The following is a 25,173-nucleotide window of genomic DNA, read 5'->3' as shown; positions in this document are numbered from 1 at the left end:
TTCCCTTTGGTTCACACAGCTTAGATCACTTTCTCTATGGTTGTGACCAGTTAAGCTTTTCAGCACTCATCATTGATGAATATAGAATGCCACTAGAAGAACAATAAACTTTTTTTCTTTATTATTGCAGAGAATGATCTCACATCTCTCCACAACGATACAGGTTTCAGAAATAGAAATATTTTTTTCTAGTCCACAGTGGTCCAGTTCCAGAATTCAGGCTGTTTTTCATCATTTGTTGTCTCAATTCATGACTCTTGGATTCAAGGCAACTATATCCTAGCACTACCACTGCTACTATAAAGAACAGATAGCCTGTCCTGTATAGAGAAATGAAAACAGTACATGCTAGGAAAGGATGAAATAGTGGTGATAGTGATGAACATAGCCAGAGAGCCTCTCTCTATTTTCCTCATGTTTGGTGGCCATTGGTCTGTCATCTACTCTCATTTTCAGGTTTTTGTTATTGTTGTTGTTTCCCCACAATTATATCAGAGGTCTTTCTGTGTGTGTGTGTGTGTGTTTGTGTGTGTGTGTGTGTGTGTGTTTACATTCTTTGCATGATAGTCTTAAATATATCACATTAATACGTAATAAATGTATGATTTTTCCAATGGCTTTGCCTCCAATTTTGTGCACTTTCTTGAGCTAATCATGTGGTATCTTGGAACCAAACTGGCTAGAAATGGAGGACAAATAGCACTAAGCATTGCGTATACCACATCCAGTAATCTAGTCTTTCCCAAAGCTGAGTATTTGCTATGTATCTGATGGTAATGGATTCAGACAATAGGCTACTATCACTTTTTAAAAAGTAATATTGACTCACAGGCTCTCAAGCCCAGGCCACTTCAACCCCAGCCCTCCAAAGAAGTAGTCTACAGACCTCTAGCGGCCCCAGCCTAGTCAAAAAGCTTCTACTGCAGTGGAGTTGCTTCCTCAACCTCTTCCCATCGCAGTCTGACATGTCCTTCTCAGGCCGTCTTCTTGTGGTTCTCAGGTCGCCTTCTCCATGGCTATGCCAGCAGGATGTTTCTTTTCCTTTGAAGTATTTTTGAAGATGAAGAGTTTTTAAAAATGTTTTTAAAGAAAATAAAAAAGACTACAGTCTGACCTGATGACAGAAAATTTTGGTCTGCCTTCTACAAATGGAGAACACAAAGGATTTATAGACCAGGACCAGAGTCCAACAAAAGGGAACATTCCACTTGATGCATTTCCAGTTTCCAGCACCAATTAAATAAGAAAGATTTTACCAAATCTTAGGACCAATGAATGTGAATGCTGGACTCCAAATGATTATAAGCACACTACAAAGACTAGCCAGTTCTGGGAGTGTTCTGATTAGGAATCCTTACAGCCCTGCACCAGTAATGGTCATTCAGACACATGTGGCAGAAGCCTCTGGCTGGGTTCTAAGGGATTGAAAATGTTCTAAAGAGTATAGATACTTGTTTTTCAAAAGTAAAAGAAGCAAAAGAAGAGATAAACATGGAAATGGCTTGAGACATTTTTTTTCCATGAAAGTATGTGAAAAAGTTCAATGCAAAGGAACTACTTCATATAATCAAGTGGGTGATGAGCTGGTATATAATCATTTGGCAACTGATTCGGCTTATGATCAGAAGACTATTAGACAAAGAGTTTATGATGCCCTCAATGTGCTAATGGCAGTGAACATAATTTCAAAGGAAAAAAGGAAATAAAATGGATTGGACTTGCTACAAATTCAGCTGCAGAATGTCAAAACAGGGATAGTGAAGCAAACAGAGCAGATAATGCAGACAAGGGCTCAGCTGCAGGAGATACTACTGCAGCAAACAGCTTTTTAAAATGTGATATAGAGGAATCAGGAGAATGTACAGCAGAACCAGGGCCCACCAGCTTTGAATCAAATAGTACTTTTTTATAATTGTCAACACAAGCAAAATAATTGCCATAGACTGCAGTATCTCAAGTGACAAGTTTGAGTATCTTTTTAATTTTGACAATATTTTTGAAATCCATAATGATGTAGAGGTGTTGAAGTGAATGGGAATGTTTTCTGGCCTGGAAACAGGCAAATGTTCACTCAAAGACCTAAGAGTTGCTGAATCATTGATGCCAAATGCTCTGGAAGGTTATATCACCAATATGTCTGCAAGTCCTTCATGGTTGAATCAGGGTCTACTTCTGAATCCAACCCCATCAGCTCCAAATTTAGGTATGGCCACTTTATCACAATCAAGTGTGAAAAAAAGGGTTTTGTCTGGATGCTGAAGTGGCCTTAGCAACCGGGCATTTCTTTGCCTCAAGTAGTCAGCAGTCCAGCAGCACAACATCTCGCCATTCAAAGTGCCCAGGCAAGACCCCTTGTTCTTTAAGTGATCAGGATGAAGACAAAGATGATGAGGATCCCTCGTCCCCAGGATAAAGACAGCAGAAGAGCTAAATTTAAAAAAAATACTACGTGAATTTTTAGTGTGAGCTCTTATTCTTGATGTGATTGCATCAGTTCTTGCTTTTCTTTGCACTGTGTATTTAGTGACAATGCATGAAATACAGCTAACGACATCAAAGTTAAGATGACCAGGATGAAAGTTAACATAGCATGAATGAAGACTCTGACCATACAAAGTGCTAGGACACAGAGTAAACAGAGTATTTTCCTCTATGACCGAGGTAAAGAAGTCCATGAAGACCTGACAGAACGAATGACGTTCAGCTACCTTTTGAGATGTGGGACCGTTGTCTTCTCCCACATCCATATCATCCTGCTCAGAACAGAAAATGTAACAAGGAAGATTCCTCAGCTAAAATACTTCTCATGCTCAAATCTCTTGACTATGCTATTGTTAAATGATGAGATGGATGTCTACAATATGTTTCAAAATGTATGAGTGAGGTACCTAGAATGTTTTCTCACCTGACTCTGGAAATCAAAGTCTTAAAGTAAAAAAAGTCATATTGATAACAATAGCCAGCATTTACATAGTAATTCAAAGTTTTCAAGGTTCTATACATATGTTACATCATTTAGTCATTACAACAACCATAAAAGGTAGGTGCTATTATCATTCCCATTTTAAAGATGTGGAAACTAAAGTTCCTTTTTTTCAGTTATCATTTTATGGTTGTCCTTATAAAGTCTACAGGTCTAAATAGCTTCTCCCACAATGGCTTACCCTTGCAATGAATCTAAGGTAAGAAGTCATCTCAAGGTTCAGTTCCATTTAACTAAGACCATGATAAAATCAGAATACTTTTTAGTCTCTGTGTTGGTCTTCAGTGCTGAAGGGAATCAGCTAGTGAATATGTGCTTCATTAATTGTGCTGAAGCAGCTCATATTTTGATGTGCATCTATATGTTCCTGTTTTCTCTTATGGTAGTAAACTGAGCAAGTTTGTGCTGTTGGTACATCTGGGTAGTTATGGAATCTCAGCACATTTGTAGTACTACCCTTTACATGTTCTCATGGTAACTATTTGGGCTAGGCTTCCTTTCCCAGTAGGCATGATTTTGCCATATCATTCTTGGTCACACTTCTGCATATCCATACCAGATGGGGGAGGATGGTAGGGGAGGGAATATTCCATATCAACAACTTGGCAACTTAGCATTACTAACATAAGCTTCTGAGGAAATATATTCTACACAACAAATGGCAACTTTTGGTTATATCTCAGAATCAAATCAAAGGAAGCAAATTGTATTTTATTTGTGTTTTGTTTTTTGTTGTAGTTGTTTTGGGGATAGGAAGGGATAGCTAACCAATTTTCAATTGTGTTATTATCAAAACAGGTTATTTTTCTCTCTTCTCTACAAAATAGTTTCAATTTTTGGCCTATTATTTTACTTTAGAGAAGGAGACCTGGGATGATAGTGATTGACAAATCTTTGGGAGTTAATGATATTTTATTTTGACTTATTTGATTTTGTGATACCTCTTAGCCTTCACCATCCCCTCCCCTGAATATTTGTTTTATTTTACTTTGCTTTTAAAGGATAGCTTGTGTAAACTGTCTTTTAACTGGAGGGGACATATAATGGGAGGAAATGAATGAGATGAACTTCAAGAATATTTCTGTAGGCTTAGGAAAGGGTGTCTTAAAGTATTGCTCTGAAACAAAGGATTTAATATTAAATATATTGAGTGTCTCTGTGTATGTATGCAAATGTGATAAGAATTAATTCATTGACTCAGCTTTTGGTCTGAGATTTTTACAGCTAGACTTGAGGTAACTGGAAACCACACAGCCATGGTTAGGAATCATGTATAGAACATATTAAAACACCATGTGTTTATTTCAGGGTAATAGGCTTTCTATTCCTGTATTTAAATAAAAGTTGTCAAAAACAACAACTTTAATCAAGCAACTTTGATAGCCAAAAGTGTCTCATTTTGGAGTAGGTATGAAACTGAATTTTTATTTAATGTTTCAATAATTGAACCAGAATTATTATTTCCTGAAAAAATATTTTTTCTAATACAAATATTAGATGTTTTCTGTTGATATGAAAAAGTGATCATCCATATAAAAACTATTTAAATATTTTATAGTATTATCAACTTTATACAAAAGACAATGGCACACTGTATGACATATTCAATACTTCTCATAATGGGTTATAGTTGAGCATGTGCAAAATTGCATTATATGTCTCACTAATGTACAAGCTTCCAAATGTACAGAAGGGTTGTAATCTATGGCAGTAGAGAGAGTTTCCACATTGTTGTTATCACAAATTCATGTAAGAATCACCAAATTTTCACTAATGTTGGGACTAATACCAAAAACTGTAGAATGTACAAAGGGCTCATCATAAAAACAGGTAAATATGCTCTAATAGTTATCATTAAATATTCACTGGGACATAAATTATCATCATTGTTGTTACCCTTATTATATTATCATCATTACTATCATTATTATATTTTCTAAAAATATTATTCTTGGTGCCAAGATTGATAAACCAGTCTATTTTGACCCATCACATCTATCATTTGCCAGTCACATACATATCCTTTTGGAGGGTAAATTTCTGTTGTTGTTGTTGTTGTTGTTGTTCTTTTGGAGTTATGGATGGGGTGTGTGTTAATATTTGCTCCAAATAACCAAAATCTTTGACATTTAAAATTTAAACATACTGAGATCATGATTCTAGATTAAAAAACAGACAAAAACAACAGCTAATATCAGCTAGAGCTAGACCATTACTTGATTGATGAGATGATTAGTTTGTTTGTTATTCTTTGTTTTACTAGTAAAACATCTTTCAATTTTAAAAAAGTTAAAATTAGATTAAATGATCACTCTTTGAGGATCCATTGATGAAAATGTGATCCTCTAATGAAATACTCATTTACTTTCACACTAATATAATCACTTTAGTTACCTGATGTTTACTGAAATAACTTTGTAGAAGAGTTGTAACTTAAGAAGTAAACGTAATTGCTAATGATAGACAAATTAATAGTAATGAGCTACTCAATATTTTGTTTTCCCCTTCTAATTCATTAGACTACAATTCTTAATTTGCCAGCTAATTATATTTATATTTAATGTTGTTTTCAGGTGATGTATTTAAGAAAAAAAATTATAGAAAAAGAAAAAATATTTAATTTTACGTAAGACTTTGCATTGTTGATTCTATTTGCATATCCTCTACTCAAGTCTTTATTAGGTCATGGAGGAGACTCTGAGTTCTAGAAGACTATGTGATTGGCACACAAATTCTTCAAAATTCAGATTCTACAGAACTGGAAATCATCCAAGACATATAATTTTGAGAGCACCCAAGAGTCCATCTAGGTAAAGGAGATTAGTGTTTTGTATATCATGGACCATTTTGCTATTCTAGTGATGCCTATAGACCCCTTCTCAGTTTAATATTTTTAAATGGAGAAAAAGATGCACAAATATATAAACGAATTCTATGTAGTTGGGAAACATATATATGTATACCTATATATACATATATACATACACACACACACACACACACACATATATATATATTAAAAACACAGATCACAGAATAAAAACTTCTGGTTTACACCAACCCCATCAACTTGCAAAAAAAGAAACAGAGGCCCAGGGTGTTCATGGGTATATTTTGAAGCCAGGCCCTTTTACTACAGAACCTATTCTCTCTCATGCCTTTGTATATGTTTGCCAATACACTGGGGAGCTGGCGTGCTTGTTCAGGGAGACCTAGGTATTGAGATCTCTGCAGAAAAAGTCTTTCTTGCTCAGATGATGATTGGAAGGTATAATAGTTGGGAAATATGGTATTTGTGCCACCCAGATGCTCAAGAGCATGATTAAGAAGCCACACCCCACAATGGCTGTAGGCAGTGATGTAATCAATGCTGTCTTGGATAGAGTTGATTGTATCATGATGTCTCATGAGACTGCCAAAGGGAACTATCCAGTAGAAGCTGTAGGGATGCAACACTTGATTGCCCAAGAGGCAGAGGCCACCATCTTTCACTCTTAGTTGTTTGAGGAGCTTCACTTCCTGGGCCCCATAACCAAGGATCACACTGAAGCTGCTGCCATGGGTGCCATAGAGGCTTCCTTCAAGTGGTGTAGTGGGGCCATTAGCATCCTCACCAAATCTGGAAGTTCTGCTTACCAAGTAGCCAGGTACCATCCCTGGACCCCCATCATAGCTGTAACTCGTAGTCCTTAAGTTGCATGCCAGGCTCATCTCTACAGAGGTATCTTTTTCTGCTGTGCACCTGTTCATGAGTCATGGGCTTAATTTTTGGTTAACTTTGATATAAATGTTGGCAAAGCTCATGACTTTTTCAAGAAAGATGATATGATCATCATGTGACATCATTTTTGATTGGCTGGCATCCAGATCCAGGTTTCACCAACACTATGTACATGCTGACAATTCCATAAAAGAATATTTGAAGACCTTCTTGTGGGTGACTTCAGCACCCTCCCTTCCGTGTCCCTGCCTGCATCCATTAGATCTGTAGCTCTTACTGGTGTTGTCCATTCCTGGCTATTAGAGGTTTTAGACAGTAAAAACACTCCCCTCCTCCCCCCAAAACATTAAAATCTCTTCTTTAGGAAACTTTGTATTAGACCTGCTTTCTTCCCCACCTAGCAACATCAGTATCAGTTTAGCATACCCCTGGTGGTGTGTAAAGATAGAGCAGCTATGGCTTAGCTTGGGATACTGCAGGTCCTCTTTGACATAAGGGATTAAAGTTACATGTATCAGTATGGTGTTGAGATTGATCTAGACATCCTTCATGTATACACAAGCAGGCATTAGTCATAGTCCCTCTAAGTACAGGTCTTCAATGTATATGTGCCTCTACATCTTTCCTGACCAGAGGAACAATCCTTCCTTTCCCCACATCCATCATGTAAATGAAAGTGTCTTGGTTTCATACACTTACAATAAAAATCAAATAGAAACTGAATCCAACTGCTAAAAACCAATAGATGAATAATGTGATATTTAGCAATGGTGTCCTCTGGTAAGGCACTCCTGCCTTGGGGGGAAGAAGAAGCTTCCAGTCATAATCCACTTTTTTCCCCCTTTATTTGGAGAAGGGAGCCTAGGATGGAAAGGGAATTCTTCCCAATATAGTCCTCACTGCCCCAAGCAGCAGATCTTACTACACTCCTTGCCCATTACCCAACTCTCACCCTTCTCACATTGTGAGCATCCATGTTCCTCCAATATTTCTCTTCCATTTTAAATCTGGAACAAACCCACACTCTTATTGTGCTGTAGTTGACTGTAGAGTACATCATTTGTCAATAAACAGAAGCTCAAGTAAAAAAAAAAAAAAGAAAAGAAGATAGTGGCTAGGTTATATAGAACTTTAAATGCCTGGGAACTTTACATTTCATCCTGAAGATAATAAAGAGTCACTAAAGTGTATTGAGTTGGGAGGAGGGGGAACTTAGGAAAATCATTCTGACAGCTAAGTGAAAGAGGGATTAGAAGTTAGAGGGACTTGAAGAAGACTGATTAGAAGCTTATGGTAATAGTCCGGGTGAGAGACAAAGAGGGCCTGAAGCAGGTTGTTAGCTACAACAGTGAAGAGAAGGGTGTATATATAAGAAATGTTGTGAAGCATAGATATGGCAACAAATTGGGTGTAAAATATGAATGAAATTTAAGTGCTGAGGCTAACACTGAGGGTGAACCTGGGAGACAGGGAAGATGGTGGAGCCCTTAAAAGAAACACATACGTTTAAAACAATGAAGATTTTGAAGGGAAAGATAAAGAATTCAATTTTGGACATGTCAAACTTAAGATGCCGACAGGATATCCATATGGGTTAGGGATGAGTATGTAGACTGGATAATCAACCTCATAGAGATGCTGTTGAATTCATAGGATCTATACAATTACCAAGTAAGATAGTATATGGGGAAAAGAGAAGAGGCCTCAGAATAGGGCCTTGGGTTAGTGGACATGATATGGATGAATGTCCAACAAAGGAAAATCCTTAGTGTCTTGTATCTATTGAATTTCTGTATTTATTTTTGGATAGAATTTACAGCCATAATCTCATCCATCTTAAAGTGTGTACAAGAGTTTTCCTATCCAATACAACACATTGAGATCCTCTTTTCAAATGGCCAGGCTGAGATATATTAAAGTGATCTATTCTGTGATTATTTCAGAAAGCAAAGACAGGTTTTCAGCTATGTTGTTCTCTTGGGAAAGGGAAAAAGGATGGGAGGGGTCAGCAAGAATGGAGTGAGCCAAAAGGAAGCAGAAAGGAAGTTGATAAATTGTGTGAAGCACTGGGGACATGTGCTCATCTCTAACCCAATTTCACAGTTTCAGTGTGTCTAGATGATTTATTTTCTTGAGCGATAACCATACAAGGCTCTGTGACTGTGCATTTTTGTTCTGCAGTCACAATGGATTTGTGATTTTGATTGTTTCAATTTGATTGTTGGCCTATATTCAAAACTGTATATGAATAAGGTAGGTATTATCCAATAGTACCTGAAGGGAAAATCGAAAATACATTTGCATGTATGTTCCCTATATTTCAAATTTTTCCACTTTATGCAAAACTAAACTCAACAAACATGAAAGACTATTAGTAACCTACTAAAAGTATGTCCATATCTAAAACATAACATTTATTAAGCTCCTAATATGTAAAAGTAACACTTCTGTAGTCTGGAATAGGAGTGATACAAACATTCAATAGGAAGGATATTGTCCCTTTCCTCATGGTGTTCTCAGTCTAGAAGGGAATGTATGCACAGATTAGTGAAAATGCTTCCAGAGGATTATCAAGTAAATTTATCTTACTGAGAACTTACTCTTGCAAATACTGCTGATTTCATAGGAATTGTCAGAGTATCACAAATGTTTGCAGAAGGATGGAGTAGGAACATTCGTGAACCATGGTTAATCCTATAATAAGAGCAACATGTCTAAGCACAAATTTTCATTAATTTATTTCATAATCTGTTTAAGGAATTTATATATTTATGTCAGATGTCCCTCTAAGATCTTGGTTCTGCAATATGATATAGTGAGACAAATTCTAATTTAAAGTTAGAAGACTCAGGTTCACATCCAGGCTGTGCTACTTACTACCTTTGTAAACTGAGGCAGGTTGCTCAATAGCAAATGATATTGTAGATGGCCTGTGTGAAGAGAGTTAAATCCATCATCACTTATTCCCATATCAAAATCCCTGGGGTCATTTAGACACTGTTGTGGTTTATTAGAAGAAAGAAAACTGTGTACGTGTGTGTGTGTGTGTGTGTGTGTGTGTGCATGAGCACTTGCATATGTGAACCAGAGAGAAAGAAAAAAGTGGGACAGGATTTCTCTACCAGTTCAAATACCATGGGAATTAAGTTCATGTACCATTTTATATCTATCTTGCTGATAGTTGTTAGGGATTTTCTAGTTGAAAGGTTCCAGACTGGCCATTGCGGGTCAGATTTCTACTTCCTTTAAAATTCACTCAAACCTCATGAGGAATAGAATAACAAAGCACAAGGGTTAATCTCTCATCATCCAACATATGTAAAATCATCAATCAGAATCACAGAATGACCAATCCATTCACACTATTTTAATAATTAAAACTTCAGATTGGACTAGCAATTTCTTGGGGTCGGGGGAGGGGTATGCAAAATCATCACATTAACTTCATCTGTCAGTGCATCTCAAAGTTAAATTCCTGGTTTTAATTTTTGTTGTTATTTGAGGTCACAACTGTGATATGCTACTTACAAGAAAACCAAAAAAAAAAAATTAAAGGCTGAATATATTTTGGTCAAATTAGATATATAATCACAAGTTAGCTTAACAAATATATTCAATTCACTTTCAACCAGTCCATGGAATATGTGGGAAATTGTCCACCAGGTATTATACCTGGTGAAATGTTTTGTTTTGTTTTGTTTTTCCACCATAAAAGCATAGGTCTGAACAGAAAAAATAAAAATTATCCCTCAATAAAGGACAGCTGTCAAATGATTACTTGCTTCTTTTGATCAACTGCCTAAAAACAAAAATTATTGTCAAGGGTACAGTGAGGCAGGTCTGGTATAGTCATTGCTCCTTGCAGGGTCTAACCAGTTATAGTATCAAATTAAAAATTGGAAAGGATCTTAGTGGTCTCCAAATCCACCCCCAGCCTCTTTTTACAGATGAAAAAAACAAGCATAGAAAGGTCCCTCAGGCTAATATGACTCAGGTAGTCTTTTAATCCAGTTTTCCCCGATTACAAGTTAGTGCTCTATCTACTACTTCCCTTTTAATAAATCAGGCATCAAATGCTAGCAATAACTTAATTTTTCTCCTTAGAAAATTTATTTTGGCAATAATTAATAGATTAAAAAATACTTTGGTTTACCAAGAAAACCTTTCATTCACAAACGACCTTCATGAATGGAAGTGAGTGAAGAGTTAAGAGGCTGTTAGATAAAGATGAATTGGATCCCAGGCTTAAATATTCATTATTAGTTTGTGAAATAAAAAAAAAATTATAGTAAGCCATATGTTAGTAAAACATATGTTTTTAATGTTTGGAAGTACTGTTCTGAGAGCTATGAATTTCCTTGTATAATTTTCCTTGTACAGAGGAAGGAACAGTTGTTCTAAAGGCAGAAGACCTGGGTCTAATTCCTGCCTTTGCTGCTTTCTACTTGTGAAACTTTCCCCACATTATTTAACCTACATGGATCTCAATTTCTTTATTTTAAAAAGGAGAGAGTTAAATGAGATGCCTTCTGAGATCCCATCCAACTTTATTCTACATCTAAAATCCTATGTGAAATTCAGTGTCATGATGTTAGGTGGGAATTAAATATGCAGATGCAGAAGTATTCTGTAAGCCAAAGGCCTTTCTAAATTCAAACAGTCTATCAAGGACTGTGAAAAGTATAAAACAATACAAAATTCAGAAGGATAATTAGAAGGGAAATTGCTAAATATTAACTGTGGAAGCAATTGCAATAGAAAATAAAACTTTCATTTTCAAATGTACCCATACACACACACAAAAAAAATAGAAGACAATATGTCCACTGAATAGAGATACTAGGACTGAAGAAAGAGGACACTAATTACTATGCGATATTTGGGTAATGACATACTTAACTATATCCTTGTATTGATCCATACACTGAACATACATTAAAGTCAGTGGAAGTTATTTGAAAATCAATGGTACGTTATGTCCCTTAGCAAGTACATATTACAGAGTGTGTGCATTTATCTTCTAAGCCAGCTCAGGGTACATAGCAATTATTTGGGTTCTGCCTCAGTATAATTACTATGTAGGACTGGAAAAAATAGGTATCAAAGTGAAATCTCACAAAATATTCAATTCAACAACAAATTAACTCATTTTTGTTGTTAATGGTTAAAATTATTTCAATCATAAATTCTATTTGTGCACAAGATTGCAAATCAGAAGCATTCAAAAGTTAAGCAGTGAGGAGGTGTGCAGTGAATAGAATGCTATACTTGAAGTCAGAAAGACCTAAGTTTAAATCTGGCCTCAGACTAGTTGTTTGATCCTGGATTCCTCAGTTAACCTCTGTCTGCCTCAGTTTCCTCATCTGTAAAATGGGGATAATAATAAACCCATCCCCCAGGTTGTTGTGAGATATTTGTAAAGCACTTAGCACAATATGCCTAGCACATAGTAGGCACTATATCATTATTCCCTTCCCTTCCCTGATCCTACCTCCCAGAGCTGTAATAATGATAAACTGAAATGATATTTGTAAAGCACTTTGCAAACCTTAAAGCACTATATAAGTGCTCTCTGTAGGATGAAATGTGTGACTGAAGTCAAGTTGTGATTTGAATCCAAGTGAACATGAAAATATCAGTCTCTCCTCTCCCAGAGGGTTACAAGGACAAAGAAAAGTAAATTCGTTAAACGTTGCTGGGCTTCTTTTAAATTTGGACTCATTCTTTGAAATAGATGCATATTACTTCTTTGAAGTTAATGAGGATAGTAATACAAGGAGAATCACTTCAAAACTGCAATTGATCTACAATCTCATCAATGTGAGGACTTCCTCCTCTTTTGTGGATTGCAACACATCTATGCCTGCTCATACTATGTGATTCTTCATAATGGCTTTCAGTAAATCTTGCATAGGATAGGTACCCAATATTTTTATGGTTTCCTTGGGCTCCTTAAGTATTTCATGGAAGGGGCCTTTTAACTATTAGAACATGAAGAAGTTTGGAATATCACTACTATAGCTACATTCCAAAGACATCAAAAAGGAAAATGACCCATATTTACACAGATATTCATAGTAGGGTTGTTGTTATTGTTACAAAAAGTTCTGGAAACAGAAGTTCCCCTCAGTTGGAAAATGGCTGAAAAAAATGTGATATATGCATGTAATGGAATTCTATTGCGTTATAAAAATGACAAAAAGAGAAACCTGAGAAGATTTGTGTGAACTGATGCAAGGTGAAGTGAACAGATGCAGGAGGATAATTTATACAATAAAAACAATGTTGTCAACTCTCTTCAATTAATTAACTATTCTGTTATTTCTGTAAAGAGTGTTTTTTATTTGATTTGATAAGATGTTCTGAGTCTCCCATGGTAGATTAGTACCTATATATTTTCTTCATTTTATAGTTATTTTGAATGAGATTTCTATTTCTGTATTCTCACTAATCCAGTTACCCCTCACATTTTTAGATGGGCAAGGGACATGGTAGGCACAGTTTTAGAAGGTACAGCATATTACCAACTGGGTATCACATGTGAGAATTGTCATAAGGGACATCAAGTATATTCATACTGTTCTTCACCAACATGCAGTTGAAATTGTTTTGTCTTTTTATGACAAGTGATTTGTTGATAACTGCTTACAAAGCTACAGAAAAATGTTAAAGGGAGGAAGGAATCATTCATTATGTTTCACTTTGATATATGAATAGATCCCTCATCACTTTCATCTCAGAAACCTAATATTTCATAGGCAATAGCACCATATTCAGTCTGTTATCCCTCATCCTTGATAAATGACTATATATATATATATAATATACCCATATATATACCCATATATATGTGTATATATACCCATATATATATATATCCCCATATGCATATAACTGTGCATACACACATATGTGTATGTATATAGGTATAGATGTGTATATATATATGATGTAATATATATACACATACCCCATTTATACACATATATGAAAATGTTATATATGTGTAAATCTGTGCATGTTTATGTATACATGGTATATATGTGTGTATATATATACATGCATACATGTATATGTATATGTATGGTGCTAGTGAGCTAACTTTATAGAAAAGGCCAATTATTTATTATGAGAGATAATATACTACTGTGGTGCTGATGTCTCTAAAATATTAAATTTATAAGATGAAGGTGATAAGTAATACATTCATATATAAAAGTGGAACACCTGGAATGATTTCTTCTTCCTTTAACATCCATAATTTTGCCAGTAGTTATCAGAAAATCACTAGTTTTTTAAAATAATGATAATTTTAATTATATTTTGGTGAAGAACTGTGAAATCTCAGAAAATTACAGGTTCAAATAATGTTATGATATAAATGTTTTGAAAATTAAGGAAAACAAATTATGTTGACTTTAAAATATTCCCCAAATTATTTGATCCTTTTTAATAAACCCAGACATACCTTCTGTTCTTCCATACTTAATGTCAGTATCAAAAAATATCAATAAGCAAAGTTTGATATTAATTAAAATAGCAGTTTATAATTAAAATTTAATATTTGAGTATTATAGTAATAATTTAGTTTTATTAATAAATAGACCAAATACTTTGTATTAAAAAATGAGAAAAAAATATGTACTTGAGTATTGAGTTTAAAAGGTGGTGGAAATAAAATGTAAACCTAAGAGCAGACAAAGTCTATGAGTTACTCAGTTAGAAATGCAGAAAACAAGTTAGCAGAGATTCTCACACACCAAGTTCCATGTACTTCAATTTACAAATCTGTCTGCAGCCATATAATTTGTCATTCAATTATCAGTATACTTGTTAAACTATAAACCAGATAAAATGATAGAAAGTGATTCCAATAAGACAGCAAAAGCATGTAAAGATCCCCAAGAAGAGGGCTGAGGAAATAATTCAGAGCCAAGCCATCAAGGGTTTTCTACTAAAATTATATAGGAGGAAGAATGAAACAATTATTGATAGTGGCTTTTAAATCTTGTAAATTTTGTAAATAAAATAAACTACCCCATCTTTGGGTTAAATGCACTGAAGAATAGACCATATTCTAGGATTGTTATTCAGTCATTTCAGTCATGTCCAACTCTTTGTGACCCTATTTGGTGTTTTCTTGGCAAAGACACTAGAGTGGTTTACCATTTCCTCCTCCAGCTCATTTTACAGAAGAGGAACTGAGGCAAACAGGGTTGACTGACTTGCCCAGGGTCACACCACTAGTAAGTGTCTGAAGCCTGTATGAGCTCAGGAAAATGAGTCTTCTTGACTTCAGTCTTATCACTCTATCCACTGCACCACCTAGATGCCCAGATCCTAGTATGGGAGATGATAAATTGACACTCAGTGGCTCCAAGAGTTCCCTTTTCAAGTACACCTCAAAGGAAGTCTATTAGTAACTCCCCCAAAGTTGAAATGGGGTTACTCTACTCCTAATGACCTGAATTCAAATGTTCTTTTGAATTCAGTTCCCTGCCCTCTAGCTGTTCTACTCATAGCTCCAAACACATTCCAGATCTCTAAACATGCATTATAAAGATGATGCAATGACAAGTACTACTATCACAACCACTGTTGCTACTATTGCTGCTGCTGCTACTACAACTATTAGCTACCATATTTATGTGGTGTCCTAAAGTACACAAAATGCTTTACAAATATTATCTCATTTAATCCTCACAACAGTTTGGTAGATTGGTGCTATTATTATCCCTATTTTACAGATTAGGAAACTGAGAAAGATGGAGGTTAAGTGACTTTCCCCAGGTCACACACCTAGTGTCTCAAGCCAGATTTGAAGTTGTCTCCCTTGTTCGGTGTTTTATCCACTCTGCCAGTGCTGTTACTCCTCCTCAGAACACATTTGGTCCTCAAATATCCAAATACTTTGTGTCCTTCAAAATCCAGTTCAGTCCTTCCCACCCTTTACCCTTCCACAAATCCTTGCCTAAGGCTGCTTCATTCCAACAGCATATTTTGAAGGACTCCCTCTCTGAACGCTTCTTTGACTCCAAAATTGTCTTTGACATTTAATTCTTTTGTTGAATTCCATCTTCTCCTAAATAAAATGTAATGTTCCAGGAGGGCTGGAACCATGTCTTACACTATCTATATTTCCCATGGGACCTAGCAATGTTGTATCTATTATCAGTACTTAATAGTTAATACATTATTTAAGGAATGAACAAATGACAGGGCTTAGAGCTAGAAACTACTGGATTACTCTTATGCAGGCATATGACTTAGGCAACTTTTATAGTCTTGAATTATGTGGAATGAAACTCAATGACAAGATAAGTAAAGATGTGGTAAGAGAACGCACAGCCGCCCTTGATGAGTTCATGACACTTGACCCATTCAAAGTACACCCCAGGGTATTCAAAGAATTAGAAGGCAGGTGTTTTGAACTACTGTCAGTGATCTTTGAAATAATGGAGAATAGAATACTTGCCACAGACTAATGTAAATGGGCTCATTTTAAAAGGGAACAAAGGTGAATTCCTTAAATTGTAGGTTATATTTTCTGTCAAAATTCCCAATTACAGAATTTAAGAACTTAAGACAGGACAAGTTGATCACTACTAGCCATCATGTGCTTATTAAGAACAAGTTATATATACTCCACTTCCTTTTTTTTTTAAATATCCAGTTTACTAGATTTTCAGATCAGAGTATTTGATAAACACAATGACAAAATTCCTGTGGTCAAAATTGAGATCTATGGATCAGATTGTACCTTTTGATAGATTCCAAAATGGATAAATGACCATAAATAAACATTGTTTGATATTAGACTTTTTTATGCCAAAAAAGAGTTATTTATTTATAGCAGCACACTTCCCCTTCATCAGTTAACTATAGTCCAAAGATAGAAAAGTCCCATTCTTTATATCATCTACCCTCTATCAGAACAGGCCCCTTGGTACAGGAAATGACTTTCCACCCTATCCTTACTCTTCAGTCAGAGTTGTCCAAGGTGAGCCAGATCCAGCAAACCTTCAAATTCAGTCTAAGTGGTGGCAGAACTTCCCCGAGTAAGGACTAGGAATGATGACTCTAGAGTGTTTAAAAATGGGGAAGAAATACTTAACTGGAAGGTCACAGAAAAAGAGGCAATGGGCTGGATATATCCAATAGGTCATAGTTGACTGACTCATGCTCTAGAGGATTACAAGAGATCTCTGTCCTTGACATTTTTCTGCCAAAAGCATTGATTTGGATAGAAAGGAAGATATTATACTTTGGGAAAATCGTGGATGATGCAAAACTGAAAGGAATAGCTAATATATTGAATGACAGAATTGCAAGGCCAAAAGGTCCTAATATGAACTAGATTGAGAGACAAAATCTATTAAAACAAAACTTAATCAGAAGAATTACAAAGTCTATGCTTAGATTTAAAAAGAAAATAACAATTGTATGATAAGATAAATACATCTAGCTGACTCCTATTAAAAAGAGTGGTGTTCAAGAAGGCAGAATAAGAAGTAAGTCACTCTTACCCTCTTATTAACCTCTGAAAGCCCAGAAAATATTGCCCCAGGAAAACCCTGGAAGAGCTGAACCAGCAGAAAGACAGGGTGTAGCAGTCCAGTAGCCCAAGGAGCTTGAGGGATTAATGGGAAAGGCCCCACATGCCCTGTGGGAAGGGAAGCAGTACAGAATGGGAAGTGTTCCAGCAAGCTAGTGGAAAGCCCCACCTGAGCATACCAGGGGGAGATCCAGACCACCAGGTGGTGGAGCAGGCAAACACCAACACCAGGACCCCTGAGTGCCACAGTAAGGGCAAGGAAATCAGGGGAAACCAGATCAAAAAACCACCACATGCCTACATGTTCTACAGCAACCAAGTCTCCCTGTGCCTCAGCAAAACTCTGGGAAGTGTTTAAAAGGTTCCCCCTAGGCTAAGAAACATCCCATAGATGTGAAACATCCATCTGAAAGGAGCCAAAGAAAGCTAAAGGAAGGAAAGACCTGGGTGAGCAGGAAATCTCCAGGAGCCAGACTATCCAGTCCTACCCCTAGAGTTCCAGTGTTGCTGATTCCAGCCCAACACCAGGTCACCTGCCAGAACCCTGCAGCCTCCAACTGCCAGCACTTGAGGCCCTAGCAGACAATGCTAGTGACCAGGCCCTGGGTTCCCAGCACAATAAGCTTGGGTCAGCGCCCCCTGCTCCCCAGCAGGAGAGCTCAATCTCTTTAAAGGCCAGGAAATAAGCAAACACCATGAGCAAAAAGAAATGTATGATAGGTTCTTATTATGGGAACAGTGAAGATACAGGCAGAAATTCTGAAGAGGACATTATAAACAAACCCACATCTGGAACCTCAAAAGGGAATATGAACTAGTCTGAAGTCCAAAAAGTCTTCTTGGAAGAGCTCAAGAAGGATTTTAAAAGTCAAATAAGAGAGGTAGAAGAAAAATTGAGAAAAGAAATGACAGGTATGCAAGAGAGAGTCAATAGCTTAGAAAAGGAAGGACAAAAATTAACTGTAGAAAACAAGTCCTTCAGAAATACAATTGGTCAACTAGAAAAATAATACACTGAAGAAAACAAGTCTCTAAAAAATACAATTGGCAAAATGGAGAGAAGGAAGTACAAAATCTAATAGAAGAAAACAATGTGTTAAAAATTAGAATTGGGCAAGTGGAAGCTAATGACTCCATGAGAGAGTGAGAATCAGTCAAACAGAAACAAAAGAATGAAAAAATAGATGAAAATATAAAATATTTTATTGGTAAAACAACTGACCTGGAAAATTGAACCAGGAGAGACAATTTAAAAATTATTGGTCTACCTGAAAACCACAATGAAAAAAAGAGCCTGGACAGCATCTTTCAGGAAATCATCAAGGAAAACTGCCCTGACGTCCTAGAACCATTTGAAACAGAGGGACACACACAGGGTAAAGTGAAAGACTGGAGTAGAATATAATATAATATACTTCAGCTGAAGTAAAAAAAAAAAAAAACAGGGATAGTAATCCTGATCTTATCAAAAGAGATAATGAAGGAAACTACATCCTGCTAAAAGGCACTATAGACAATGAAGTAATATCATTATTAAACAAACATATACTCACCAAATGGTATAGCATCCAAATTCTTAGAAGAGAAGTTCAGGTAGTTACAGGAAGAAATAGACAGCAAAACTATACTAATAGGGGACCTTAACCTCCCCCTCTCTGAACTAGATAAATCTAACCACAACATAAATAAGAAAGAATTTAAGGAGGTGAATGGAATTTTAGAAAAGTTAGGTATGGTAGATCTCTGGAGAAAATTGAATGGGGATAGAAAGGAATACACATTTTTCTCAGCAGGACATGGCACATACACAAAAATTGACCATGTACTAGAGCATAAAAACTTCACAATACAGTGTAGAAAGGCAGGAATATTAAATGCATCCTTTTCAGATCATGATGCAATAGAAGTTATATGTAATAAAGGACCATGGAAAGATAGACTAAAAAATAATTGGAAACTAACTAATCTAATCCTAAAAAATGAATAGGTCAAACAACAAATCATAGAAACAATTAATAACTTCATTGAAGAGAATGACAATAATGAGACAACATACCAACACATATGGAATGCAGCAAAAGCTGTTTTTAGGGGAAGTTTTATATCTCTAAATGCTTACACGAATAAAATAGAGAAAGAGGAGATCAGTGAATTGGGCATACAACTAAAAAATGACAATTCTACCTAAACTAATTTACTTAATTAGTGCCATACCAATTAAACTACTAAATATTATTTTATAGAGCTAGAAAAAATAATAATAAGATTCATTTGGAATAACAAAAGGTCCAGAATATGAAGTAGACTAATGAAAGAAATGCAGGGGAAGGTGACCTAACCATTCCAGATCTAAAATTGTATTATAAAGCAGCAATCATCAAAACTACCTGAAACTGGCTAAGAAATAGAGTGGTGGATCAGTGGAATAGGATAGGTATGCAAGACACAGTAGTCAATGACTATAGTAATCTACTATTTGATAAACACAAAGACCTAAGCTTCTGGGATAAGAACTCACTCTTTGACAAAAACTGCTGGGAAAACTGGAAAAGAATATGGTAGAAACTAGGCATAGAACAAAACCTTACACCATGTACCAAAATAAAGTCCAAATGAATTCATGATTTAGATATAAAGGCTGGAAGCAAACTGGGAGAGCAAAGAATAGTTCACCTATCAAATTTATGGAGAACAGAAGAATTCATGACCAAACAGGAGACAGAGAACATTACAAAATGCAAAATGGGTAATATTGATTACATTAAATTGAAAAGTTTTTGCACAAAAAAAGCCAATGCAAACAAGATTAGGAGGGAAGCAGAAAACTGGGAAAGAATTGTTGCAACCAGTAACTCTGATAATGGCCTCGTTTCTAAAATATATAGAAAACTAAGTCAAATTTATAAGAACTCAAGTCATTCCCCAATTGATACATGGTCAAATGATATGAACAGGTAGTTCTCAGATAAAGAAATTAAAACCATCTATAGTCATATGAAAAAATGCCCTAAGTCACTATTGATTAGAGAAATGCAAATCAAAACTACTCTGAGGTACTACATCACACTTATCAGATTGGCCAACATGACAAAACAGGAAAATGATAAATGTAGGAGAAGATGTGGGAAAATTGGAACACTAATGCATTGTTGGTGGAATTGTGAAATGATTCAACCATTTTGGGGTGCAATTTGGAATTATGCCCAAAGGGTTATAGAAATGTGCATACCCTTTGACCCAGCGAATAGCATTTCTAGGGCTGTATCCCAAAGAGATCATACAAATGGGAAAGTAACACACATGTACAAAAATATTTTTAGCAGCTCTTTTTTGTGGTGGCAAAGAGTTGGAAATTGAGGGAATGTTCATCAATTGGGGAATGACTGAACAAGTTGTGGCATATGAATGTAATGAAATATCATTGTGCTATAAGAAATGATGAGTAATCAAACTTCAGAAAAACCTGGAAAGATTTGTATGGACTGATGCTGAGTGAAGTGAGCAAAACATTGTATACAGTAACACCCATATTGTGCAATGACTACTTAGCACTTCTCAGCAATGCAAGGATCTAAGACATCTCCAAAGGTCTCATGATGGAAAATGCTATCCACATCCAAAAAAAGAACTATGCAGTTTGAATGCAGATCAAAGCATACTATTTGCTATTTTTTTCTGTTTTGTTTTGTTTTCTCTTTCTTATTGTTCCTTCTATTGGTTCTAAATATTCCATACAATGTGACTAATGTGAAAATACGTTTAATAGGAATGTATATCTATAGTCTATATCAGATTGCATGCCATCTTGGGGAAGGAGGTGGGGAAGAAGGGGGACAAAAAATTTAAAACTCAAAAGCTTATGGAAGTGAATGTTGATAAATCAAAATAAATTAATAAAAACAAAGTGGTATGACAGATTACATATACACACACACACACACGTGCACATACATATGTGAGTATGTATATATTTTTCCCCCTACCAATTCATTCCCTTAGTCCTAATTCTAAAAATACTGGGTTTCATGGACAGAAATCCTGAGCTGGGTAAAATCATTCTAAGTATGGACCTTGATAGAGATGCAACTACTGCATGGGAAACTAAAATGAATAGAAACAGTGAGGAAACAGGGACATATAACTAAGAATTTTTTCATTGATCAATACTGTCAATATCCAAAACAGTATAGTATACCAGTATAGTATAATATCTAGAATTCTGGCTTCAATGAGGTCAGAATTCATAGAATATATCTAACACCTAAGTTAATATAATTGGTCTACATTTATTGGACCTAACATGTAATTTAACTACTAAATATTCTTTACCATTGTGTTTGCCAACTCAAGATAATGGAGACCATATCCAATATCTGTTCAACTTTCATGTACCAACCTAGAATAACATCAGAATGTTGAAGAAAACAGGAAATAAGCATCTATTAAACTCTCATTATGTACAATACACTATAATGGGTAAGAGTTTAAACATGGTTCTTGCCCTTTCAGCATCTCTTATGATCTGGTATTATTTTATAATATAATTGAAAGAACATTTATTGAGTACCTACTGCATCGGATCATTGTCTTTGATTCAAAGACAAAAATGAAATTGTTACTAATCTCAAGTATCACATTTTACTGGAGGAAAACAACATTCATGTAAATAAGTAAATATGAAATATATTTTAATTAAATTCAAAATATTTTGGAGCTGGAGGGAGAACTAACAACTGGGGAAAACAGAAGAAGTATTCTTAGAGAGGTCAACAGTTGAATTGATCTTTTAAGGAACTTCAAAAGATGGTAGAAAGGAGAAAGAGAAATTTAAAAGCATGGGGGCAATATTTCGTAGTGGCATAGAAGTGGGAGGAAGGAAATGGTTAATAGTATCAAGCACTGTGGAGAGACAGAAAAAAAAAAAAAAACAAACACTAACAAATGTGAAAATACCCTAGGATTTAGCAGTAAAAATATCATTGATAGCCTTGGAGAAATTGGTTTCAGTTGGATGGTGGGGTTGGAAGCAGGATTATAAAAGTTTAAGAAGTTCATTGATGATAAGAACATTGAGAAAACAGGTGCACACCTGTATTTTCAAAAATGTTTAAATGTTTATAGGGACAAGTATTGAAAAATCAGATTATGATAAATGCATAAGAAGCATAAGGTGATAGATTAGGATGTATTTCCTAGAAGTTAGAATTCAATAACCCCATGTCCAGTCTGCTTTAATGAAGCTTTGCATCGATTGGGTAAGGAGCCATTCATGTAAATATGCAAAGCATGTGTCACTGGACTCCTTGGGCTTAAAAATTATGAGAAATCAGGCAATTTGTATTTCAACTCCTGTCTCATTTCCCGCCTTTACATTGATGGACTGTAGGTTCTCTTGCTCTCCCAGATCACCTCAGGCAGTCATCATGCAGAAACTAATCATAAAGTTGTATTATCAGTCTATTTGAAATTATGCTAGTGTGTCCTTAGACAAAACGGCCAAGGGCGAAGTTTGTAATAAATTAAATGAACGTATAAAAAATGTGAAAGTCATCCCCCTCCCCAGTAAAGTATTACATATTTAGGCTCATTGTTAGTGAATTTCCAGCAACTGTCTGCATTACAAAGAAGAAATTAGATTAGACAGACCATTGATTTGCTCTGATGTGGTGATTCCTATTTTACATTCCTTATCATTCAAATCCTCAAAATAAGAACACCAACTTTAAAAAGTAGATCAGATCATTCCACTTATTTACAGGCATTTTACATTGATGTTGGAAACAGAAATTCTGGTGTTACTTAAGCACTGGTGAAGAATGACCTTTCTGATAATCAAGTTGACTATATAATTTCCTGATAGTCAAGTTGAGTCCCAGGCAATATATATATATATATATATATATATATATATATATATATATATATATCTCACAGGCCAAAGAAATCACAGACCAAAGAAAAACACAACATACATACATACCCTGTTATCTACAGCAGTGCCTGTCTAAACATCCCAAAGGAGTAGCTTCATGACCCATCAAATACAGGGCTCACCCCCAATAATTTAAGGACTTCAAGTGGTTCATTTTGGAAGCACTGCTGAACTCTGACTCTTTGTACCTTGTCCAGTCAGTCACAGAAGTTCTTTTATTTAAATTTAAATTATTCAAAATATTTTGGAGGTGGAGAAAGGACTCACAATGGGTGAAAACAGAAAAGTATTCTTATAGGGGGTGTCACTTGAACTGATCTTTTAAGGATCTCCAAGTACAGTTCTTATATTTCCTATTCTTACTGAATCCTTGTCCAGACCCCAAATTGAAGACTAATAAACCATATTGACTGATTTTCTCTACTATCTTAATGTCTTCCACCCCAAAATTAGACCACTTGGCTACCTCTAAAGAGAGACTTCTTATTGGCTGCCTTGTATGGACCTTTACTACATCCCATCCATAGTCTTGTAAAGAACACTTCCAGTTAAGGCCTTCTTTTCCTAAGAGGAAATATAATTTGAGGGGCTACTCTCTAATGCCTATTCTAGTAGAAATGGAGTATTCTTTAGCAAGTATTGTAACCTTCTAGGATGAATTAAGCAGTCTGTAACAAAGAAATAGCCTTATCCATAACTTAACAGAGTGGAACTTGGTATGAACTTAATAATTATTGACTCATTTGCTTAACTATCCTATTCACTTAGGGGGGCCAGGTCCAACTAAAGAAGGTAACTTTGAAGGTTTAAAATAACATGTATATTTGTAAGCAACCATTTGAATTCACAGGTAAAAAAAAATGGGGCATGTGAGCAAATTGACATTTTTCATGAAAAAAAAAAAAACCTGGCTATTTATGGATCTCTATTCCTGGGTATCCCCTGCCAACTATTAGACCACAGTAGAGTTTATCATGTAAAAGATTAGACAAGCTGCTAGGCTATGCTATTTTTTAAATCTGTCTTCTGATTTTATTGGTTTAATGCACCCCTGATAAGGAAGCTCTCTCCTGTAGGGGAGAACAACAACATAGTCTTACTAAATTCCTTGAGGCACTGAGAAATAAAAAAAAAAAACAAAAAAACTACTTTCCCAGGGCCATACAGCCCCTATGTGTTAGAAGCAGGGCTTTAACCTAAGTCTTCCAGACTAAATCATCATTTATTAAGCAATGTTTATGAGCTAGACATTGTGCAAGGTACTAGGTCCATTAAAACAGAGGATAATTCTTGACTTCAAGGTACTTACTTAGTACTGGGTGGGTGTAGGCTGTTAGTAAATAAGTAAATACATGAGATGTATAAAGTAAATCCAAAATGAGTAAAGCATTTTGGGCAACAGAGGAATGTTCAAAAAGTTATTCTGTAAGAAAGAAGAGAGAGTTGGACACAGAAATGTGGAGGCAGAAAAGATAATCCTGAGCAAAACAAAAAGAGTTGCTCCAGGGCTCAAATTTGGCTCCTCTGGTCTAGGTATCTATTGAGAGCTTATGTGATTTTCTCAGCTTCACGCAGTCAGTATATGCCAGAGGTAGGACCCTATGAAGGCAGAGTTATCTATAACTTATGGTCTTGGAGAGTTGTCTAGAGAACTGAAACCCATATCACAAAGAGCATCACAAAGATGGAAATGGGTATCACCTTGGCCACTATCCAGTTCCAGGTCACATATCAGGGTTAAACTGAGAAGGTTGTGCAAGTATACTGCTTCGGGTGATGAGTGGTTGCAGACCTTTAGCAGTATAAGGAGAGAGGACTAACTTCAGACTACAGAATGAATTGGTCCTCACTACTGGGCAATTCTACTACGCCTTCTTTACCAACTCCCTATCCCACTCTCCACTGCAGTACTTCCAAACCTTTTCATCAATTTTCAAACTTTTCACAGTTGCCCCCTTCCCTCACTCTCTCATCTGAGAGCC

The 25,173-nt window shown here is 35.7% G+C and overlaps 2 pseudogenes; both read left to right on the top strand.

Annotated features, from left to right (window-relative positions):
* The first annotated feature begins 1,120 nt into the window (after positions 1 to 1,120).
* On the top strand, positions 1,121 to 2,413 carry LOC114024256 (annotated as a pseudogene).
* Positions 2,414 to 2,594: 181 nt separating this feature from the next.
* Positions 2,595 to 6,894, top strand: LOC114024255 (annotated as a pseudogene).
* The last annotated feature ends 18,279 nt before the right edge of the window (positions 6,895 to 25,173 follow it).

Source organism: Vombatus ursinus, unplaced genomic scaffold (genome assembly GCF_900497805.2).
Source record: "Vombatus ursinus unplaced genomic scaffold, bare-nosed wombat genome assembly UNPS02014820.1, whole genome shotgun sequence".
Taxonomy (NCBI): Eukaryota; Metazoa; Chordata; class Mammalia; order Diprotodontia; family Vombatidae; genus Vombatus; species Vombatus ursinus.
The sequence above is the reverse complement of the archived record's forward strand: the minus strand, read 5'-3'. Positions and strand labels throughout refer to the sequence as shown.